The following is a 7059-nucleotide window of genomic DNA, read 5'->3' on the forward strand; positions in this document are numbered from 1 at the left end:
AGGAGAAGTCGGATCAGGAATGATACACGCCCACTTCTGATCCGTCCAATCAGCAAGCGCGGGCCGGTTTGGCCCCGCCTCCAGGCGCGTCGGAGTAGAATCGATATATGCAAATTCGTGGATCAGGGGAGACTCACGCCCCTTTTTCTCCGTCCAATGGGCGAGCGTGGCTCCACCCCCGAGCTCGTTCTGATCCAGAAATTTGCATAGGGGTTCTCCTGCCGGACGATAAAGCGCCGAGCGCTGGGCGAATTTAGGGAGTTGGAGAAAAGGTCGAGGCAGTCAAGTCGGTTCTGGAGAGGAGCAGTCTGTGGAGCCGTGAGTCAAGTCGGGTCTGGAGAGTGGCAGTCTGTCGGGGTTCAGAGTCTGTCGGGGAGCTGCAGAGAGGGGAAGCCTGAAGCCAGGAGCGCGGTCGAGGTGGTTTGCTGCAGAGAGGGGAAGCCTGAAGCCGGGAGCGCGGTCGAGGTGGTTTGCTCCAGTCGGCTGAGGAGAATTGGGGAGGAGCTCGAATAGCTCGGGTCCAAGGCAAGGAAGACGGCGGGCGGCGACGAGCTCGCAGTGGAGTCGCTCGTCGCGGGACCCAAGCAAGCCAGCTATCCTCTTTCCCCAGAGCATCAACAATCCCCCCCTTTTTCCCCCCCGCGCTGAGATAGTGCGAAAAGGGGCCCCGTTCCCACCCCACTCCAAGCAGTGCCAACGAAACCCGCGAAGGAGCGCGGAGTCGGGGCGCCGCCACATTTGCGGCTCATCACAAGACACGGGAAGGATCCACCCGGTCTCGCGGCCCACAGGCCCCGTCTGCCCCCTTGTCTTTGAGGGTGGCCCTTTTCTTTTGCTTTTGAGTAAATGTGTTGTCGGCGCTGTCTGTAAAGTAAAACTGTGTAAGTGTTGCCGTGTGCTCGCGTAGTCGGTAGTAGATCTGCATTGTTGTGTTTCTTTTGTAGCATCTGCTTTTGGTGCATAATTGTTGTAGTTGTATACAGTATGTGTGCTCTCCGTGTGCCGCGGAATAAATGTGCATTATGTTGAACTGTTTTTCCCGTTTCGCTTCGTCTTTTCTTTAATTGAATCTCCATATTGCTTCACGTAAAGGGTTGGTAGTGGGCTTAAAACGCCTGATAATTATTCGGAACCGTCGAGGCCGACGTTGACACCACTCGGTTATCCCGATAGTACGCAACGGGTCGCTTAAGTGGCCCGTGTCCGGAGTCGATCTGCGGCGAGGTGCGATCGCCCGGTCTACCCTCCGCGTGGGTACTTAGGAAGGTCGTATTTGGCGAACAACCCTATCCCACGCGGGGGCCGATTGGCACGATCGTGGTTAGGCCGAAAGGCCCACCCGTGACTAGCTCCCGGCGTTGGTCCGAGAGGGTCACGACAGAATTGTCCGTCCGGTGGGCGACGTGCCGCAATTCGAGTTACGTGGCCGCTCGCACGCTGGCGGGCGCGAATTCGCAACAATACAAAACGTTCTTCTGACACATACCTTTTATTTGGGTGGTGTATAGATAACAAACAGCTGTTTCAACAAAGAAATCACCCGGGTTACATGCATGAAGCAAAAACATACCTTCTCTTCTCAAACACTTCATTGCACTGGAAAATGTGGCGACAGGAATATTGTGCTGTAAATGATGTGACTTGGAAGACCCTCCCCCACCTGAAGGCGGCGCTACACGGTACACATTTACATGGAGAATTTGCATACCATCCCTCGCCCCACCTCCAAAAGACCACCGGCAAAGATAAAAAAATAACCCGACACACTAATTGGGGTCACCCTATTCCTTTGTAGCAAGTCTAAATGTAATCAGCCCAGAACTGTAGGAGGAGGAGCATGACAAACCCACACACAAACACCAGACCGTGAATTATCGTGACGATGACCTAATTTCAACCATCACAGGAGTGGTAATGATTGTACAGTGGCTGTGTTTACACTCTTCCACGAGCTGTGGTCGAGCTCAAAGAAACTGAAAGGAAAGAACAGGAAGTGTATCCTTGTACCTTTTTATCGGAGTGAACTTTCTTTGCGTCCAATATGGTTCCAAACCGTCCTTTTCCAAGATTCGCGAGAACATCCCATTCCAAAATCTGATAACAAAAGCAAAAACATGGAGTTTCACAACAGTGCTTATGGATGACTCTTGTGGTATGCTTACAGACTGCAAGGAGATGATCTGGTGCATCCTACGTGCACACATAAGAACTATAAGCTCCATATAGCAGACTGTAAAAGTGTAAATTTTCACGCTGAGAAAAGTGAAAACGTGTTTGTGACATTTGAAATTTTGTGGAGAGGGCAGAAGACACAACCTCAATGATCTTAACCATATTAAACTACACCGAATGTTTACATTGGGAGAAAATAACTTTCTATGCAACCAAAAATAAAGAGAAACAGGCAAGAAAACACACTTTATTAAAAAAAAATTAAGATTTACATCGTCTGCCTAAATCATACGGAACTAGAAATACGTTGTCCATGGCACACCATCACATATTCCCGAGTGCACTGCTTTGTCCCATTAACGCCAGGTGAAATTTTATCTTGCAAAATGGATTGACTATTCTTTTCTATTTGATGTGTTTAATGACCAAAGACTTACTACGTTTACTCAATCAGAAGTCATTGCAAGCATGTCAACATTTCATGAAACATTAATTTAACACTGTCCAGCAAATTAATCATAGGAATGAACTGTGTATAATATTAATTATAATTATTCATAATCAATTAGATAAATGCAGTAAAACCTGTGACTGTTTGTCAGTCATGTTGTTGTTGTTCGTCGTTCGGCTGCTCCCGTTTGGGGTCGCCACAGCGGATCATCCATTATGATCCGCATACTGATTTGGCACAGGTTTTACGCCGGATGCCCTTCCTGACGCAACCATGGTCGCCTCTTACGTCACAGGGATAAGGATTGGGTTTCGTCATGATTCCGGGCTGCCCTACACCCTCTCATAGCACGGCCCAGCGCAGAGCTCCCGTCCTCAAGCGATCCTCCAACCCAAGCCTTCGAGTCGCCGAATTACTGGCGCACGCTACTTCACCCAGTGTTGACTGTATGTCACTCATGGGGGCCACATAAGAAAGTTCTTTATGAAAGAATTTACCATGTACAATGGCAAATACATTTTTTTTAAATCGACCCCCATGACCCCAACCCCTTGGCCCGGCCCCGAGGGGTCATATCAAAAATCCGAAAGTGTTGTGCACTTCCCCATACATATACCTACTATGTCCCAAAGTTTTAAGTTCCGATTTCAAACGGTGTAGGAGGAGTTACAGGGTAGGACAGACGGACGTACGGACGGATGGACGGCGGAGACAATCACAATATTCCCGCTTTTCTTTGAAAGCATGGGAATAATCAAATGAAAGACCAAACAGATAAAGTCCTGCATTGGAGTCATCAGAAGGAGCTCAAACAAGCAAAAGCTTAGATGAAATCATCAGGAGGAACGTGGATAGGATTCACATTTCAGCTGCTCCTCCTCTACTCTCAAACCCATCCAGGCACAGCCAAGCCAGCCTTATTCAAAAAATATATCTATCTATAATTCCAGCAGTGTGTGTGTGTGTGTGTGTGTGTGTGTGTGTGTGTGTGTGTGTGTGTGTGTGTGTGTGTGTGTGTGTGTGTGTGTGTGTGTGTGTGTGTGTGTGTGTCCGCTGTTTCTCGACAACCACTGGTCCGATCTAATTGAAACTTGCCAGTTATATTACTGGTGCCTTGTGGATGTGCCTTTTCAAGATTTGATATAAATCGGACAAGTGGTTCCCAAGTTATGGCTATTTATTGACCAACCAATGAAAGGACACGTTGCTGCATAGGCGTGGCTGCAGAGGCCGGTGAGCGGCCGGCCGACGATGACGTCACGTGCAGTGCTGGTTACCATGGGGATCGGTGCCTTAGTTACCATGGCGTAGGAGTGTCAATGGTCAATGGCAGCGAATGTCATGGCAAGCAAAGACAGGGAGGTAAACTTGATTTTAATTTTGATTTTAATTAACTCTGTGTATGTAAGTATCACAGCAGTTGTTACTTCAATACAAGCGATAATTCGTGGAATGCATGTGAACATTCCGTACGGGCACACACCACTTCCGGATCATGATGACTTAATGTATTCGAATAATTTATCGATTTCTTATGCGCATTAATAGATAAACACAATGCCCCAATCCAGTAGTCGTTTACGAGAGCAAATGAACGGCCTGGTGTGGATGTTGTTTCTGGCACGTGGTTTGAAAGTTTTTCTATTTTTTTTAATTTTTTTGTTTGCACGTACGGGCACGCACGTATGGGCACGCGAGAATGAAGGAACGGCCTGGTGTGGTTGTTGTTTCTGGCACGTGGTTTGAAAGTTTTTTTTTGCACGCACGGGCACACAGGTACGGGCACGCACGTACAGGCACGTCCGAGTACTGTATATCAAAAAGAACCCAGATCAAAAAAATTAAATAAATTCTGGCTGCCAGACCATGTATCCGATCAGGTTGAAATTTAAAACCTATATTCCCCATCACGACTCGATCATTAATGTGAAGTTTCATGCTGATCGATTAAGCGGTTCCAGAGAAAACATAATTTAATATTTTTATTCAATGCAATATGGCTGCCAAACTATGTGACGATTCAATTATTCCTTCACAAACTTTAACACCCAAGGCTTGGAGAACATTCCTGTGAAATTTCCCCTCAATCTGTCCAGTCGTTCTGGAGAAGAAGATTTTTGTCGGTTTCAGGGTAAATCCAATATGGCTTCCAAACCATGTGACCTATGACATCACATGTGTGAACGTTTTATTTCTCATGGATAGGCGGTCATACTATTGCGGGGCCGGGCGTCGGCCGTGAGCACGACCGCTAGATGGAGCAGCAGAGTCGGCTCGACCGATCACCCGGAATTTCGATCGTACTTTTTCGGAAAAGTCCGAGAAGTACGGGTCCCTTATCGGACCGTGAAGGGTCAATATTTCTACCACGTGGTACGCGGTTATTCGCCAATTTTCAAAATACCTTGAGACCATGTGGCGATTTACCGATTCTCCACACCCTCGACGGCACCCGTACGGAACGAGCCGTTTCGCGTACTTGAACCGTGTGTGATCCGAGCGGTTTATCGCCGAGGTCCGTCGGTCCCAAATATCCCGTTATAGCAGCAACAGCCTGGCTAATTCTCCAACACGCAGCACACTAAGCCAATGGAGGAAAAGACATGAACGAGCTGATATATTTAACAATCGGGGTATTAATTCACAATGAGGGTATGAGGGGAGCACATAAGGGCAGAGTTAAACCGGTCAAAAGAAATGCACGTATGTACAGCAACGCACTTATACCATTCACTACTTAGAGATTGACGCCACAAACACACATACGCACACACCCAAAAGAATCGGACCAAAATGGTCTTTATTGAGGCCTGTCTTGGACCTGTCCGCCTCGTGCGGTCTTCAAGGACCAGGTCCTCGAGGCAGAACTGGACCCCGAGCACGATCCAGACGCCCTCACGACATGGCTCCAGGCGAACGAAATCGACAGGGCGAAAGCTGGCAGGAGAAGACCCTCCGTTGCCCCGACCACCTCGTGCGCAGACGCTTTTGCGCTCCACCACCTTGCGTGCAGATGTTCACCTCTTGCCAGAACCCTCAGAACCCCTGAGCGAACTTCTTGCCAGAACCAGAACCCCCGTGCACGCACTTCTAGCCAGAACCAGAACCCCCATGCGCGCAGACCGTGCCGATAATTATACCCCCCTGTTCAGGGGGGGGCACCTCCTCGCGACCCTCCCTCTCTCACTGGCAGGTTTTGGTGCACAAATCGCTCTTCGTCTCTCTCACTGGCCAAAAACGGGCGGCAAGCTCCTTGATTGGCCCGGGGCGTGGTGACATCACGCGGAGCCCTTTCCTCCTGTCGCAGGATCTGATTGGCCGGGCGACGGTCACCTCACTCGTTGCACGCTGATTGGTCGAGGGCCGCCACGCGGCTCCTCCTTGAACTCCGCCCATCATGACGTCGGCCAGAGTGAGGTGAAGTGAGCGAAGTGAAGGTGAGGATGATGCGGTGTGGTCGGCGTTGATGTTGGTGTAAAAATAAACGAAAAGAAAACCTGACTATTAAAATAACTCCACAGCGCAGGAACATTTAATTACCCATGAGACCAGGGACGGGACCATAACTGGCAACATGTACTTACCGATATAACTAATCTATAGGACCTGTATGTTGTGTGCTCATGGCTTCCAGATTCGCAACAATACGTCATAGTTCTTCATTGAAAAAACCCGTACAAGTGTCGGTTAATCGCGAGTGCCAGGTCGTGTTCCACCAAACAGTTATCGGTATTCTAGTTCACTCAGGCTTACAAGTTGTTTTGGAACAGTTCAGGAAATATTATTAAACAATTGAGAAGAATTCTGGTATAAACTCTTTCTGGAGCATAAATTATACTTTCGAGTTTTTAGACAGAATTAGATACCTTTATATCAAGTCAGTTGAAGTTTTTGATTTTTTAACTTTCTATACAAATGTGGATTACTCGTGAGGGAATCGTTCTTCAAACTGATTGACAAGGTTTTGAACTTGATTGACAAGTTTTCATTGTTTTGATAAGCAGAAGTTTAAAGATGCTGTAAATTTTATTTTATTTTATACTTTTGTGTCTTTTTGTGGGATAATGTTTCAACAGGTTAAGTGAATTCCCATGGGTGGGAATTGCAGCCCACAACAAGCGGATATTTTTCTTACTTTCTGTGAATTTTCATTCATGCAGAAACTGATGAAGGAGGAAAAAAATTGGGATAAGCTAAAATATTCCATCATACATGTGGGTATCTCGATGAGAACTGTGTGATTAATTATAATTATTTTGAAAGGCAGCTTCACAAGATTAGTCCAGATGAGCAGAGTACCCACCTGACGGGCGATCTTATTCCAAACATACTGTTGCGGTTGAGGAAATTCGCAAACCACCATTCAGGTCCCGTAGGTGAGATATCTCTGTAAGTACATGTGTAGTTATCCCCAAACCCGTTGTTTAGAGGGAATA

The sequence above is a fragment of the Eptatretus burgeri genome, chromosome 17, assembly GCF_056783735.1.
Source record: "Eptatretus burgeri isolate ZD-2024b chromosome 17, Ebu_testis_v1, whole genome shotgun sequence".
In the NCBI taxonomy this organism is placed as follows: domain Eukaryota; kingdom Metazoa; phylum Chordata; class Myxini; order Myxiniformes; family Myxinidae; genus Eptatretus; species Eptatretus burgeri.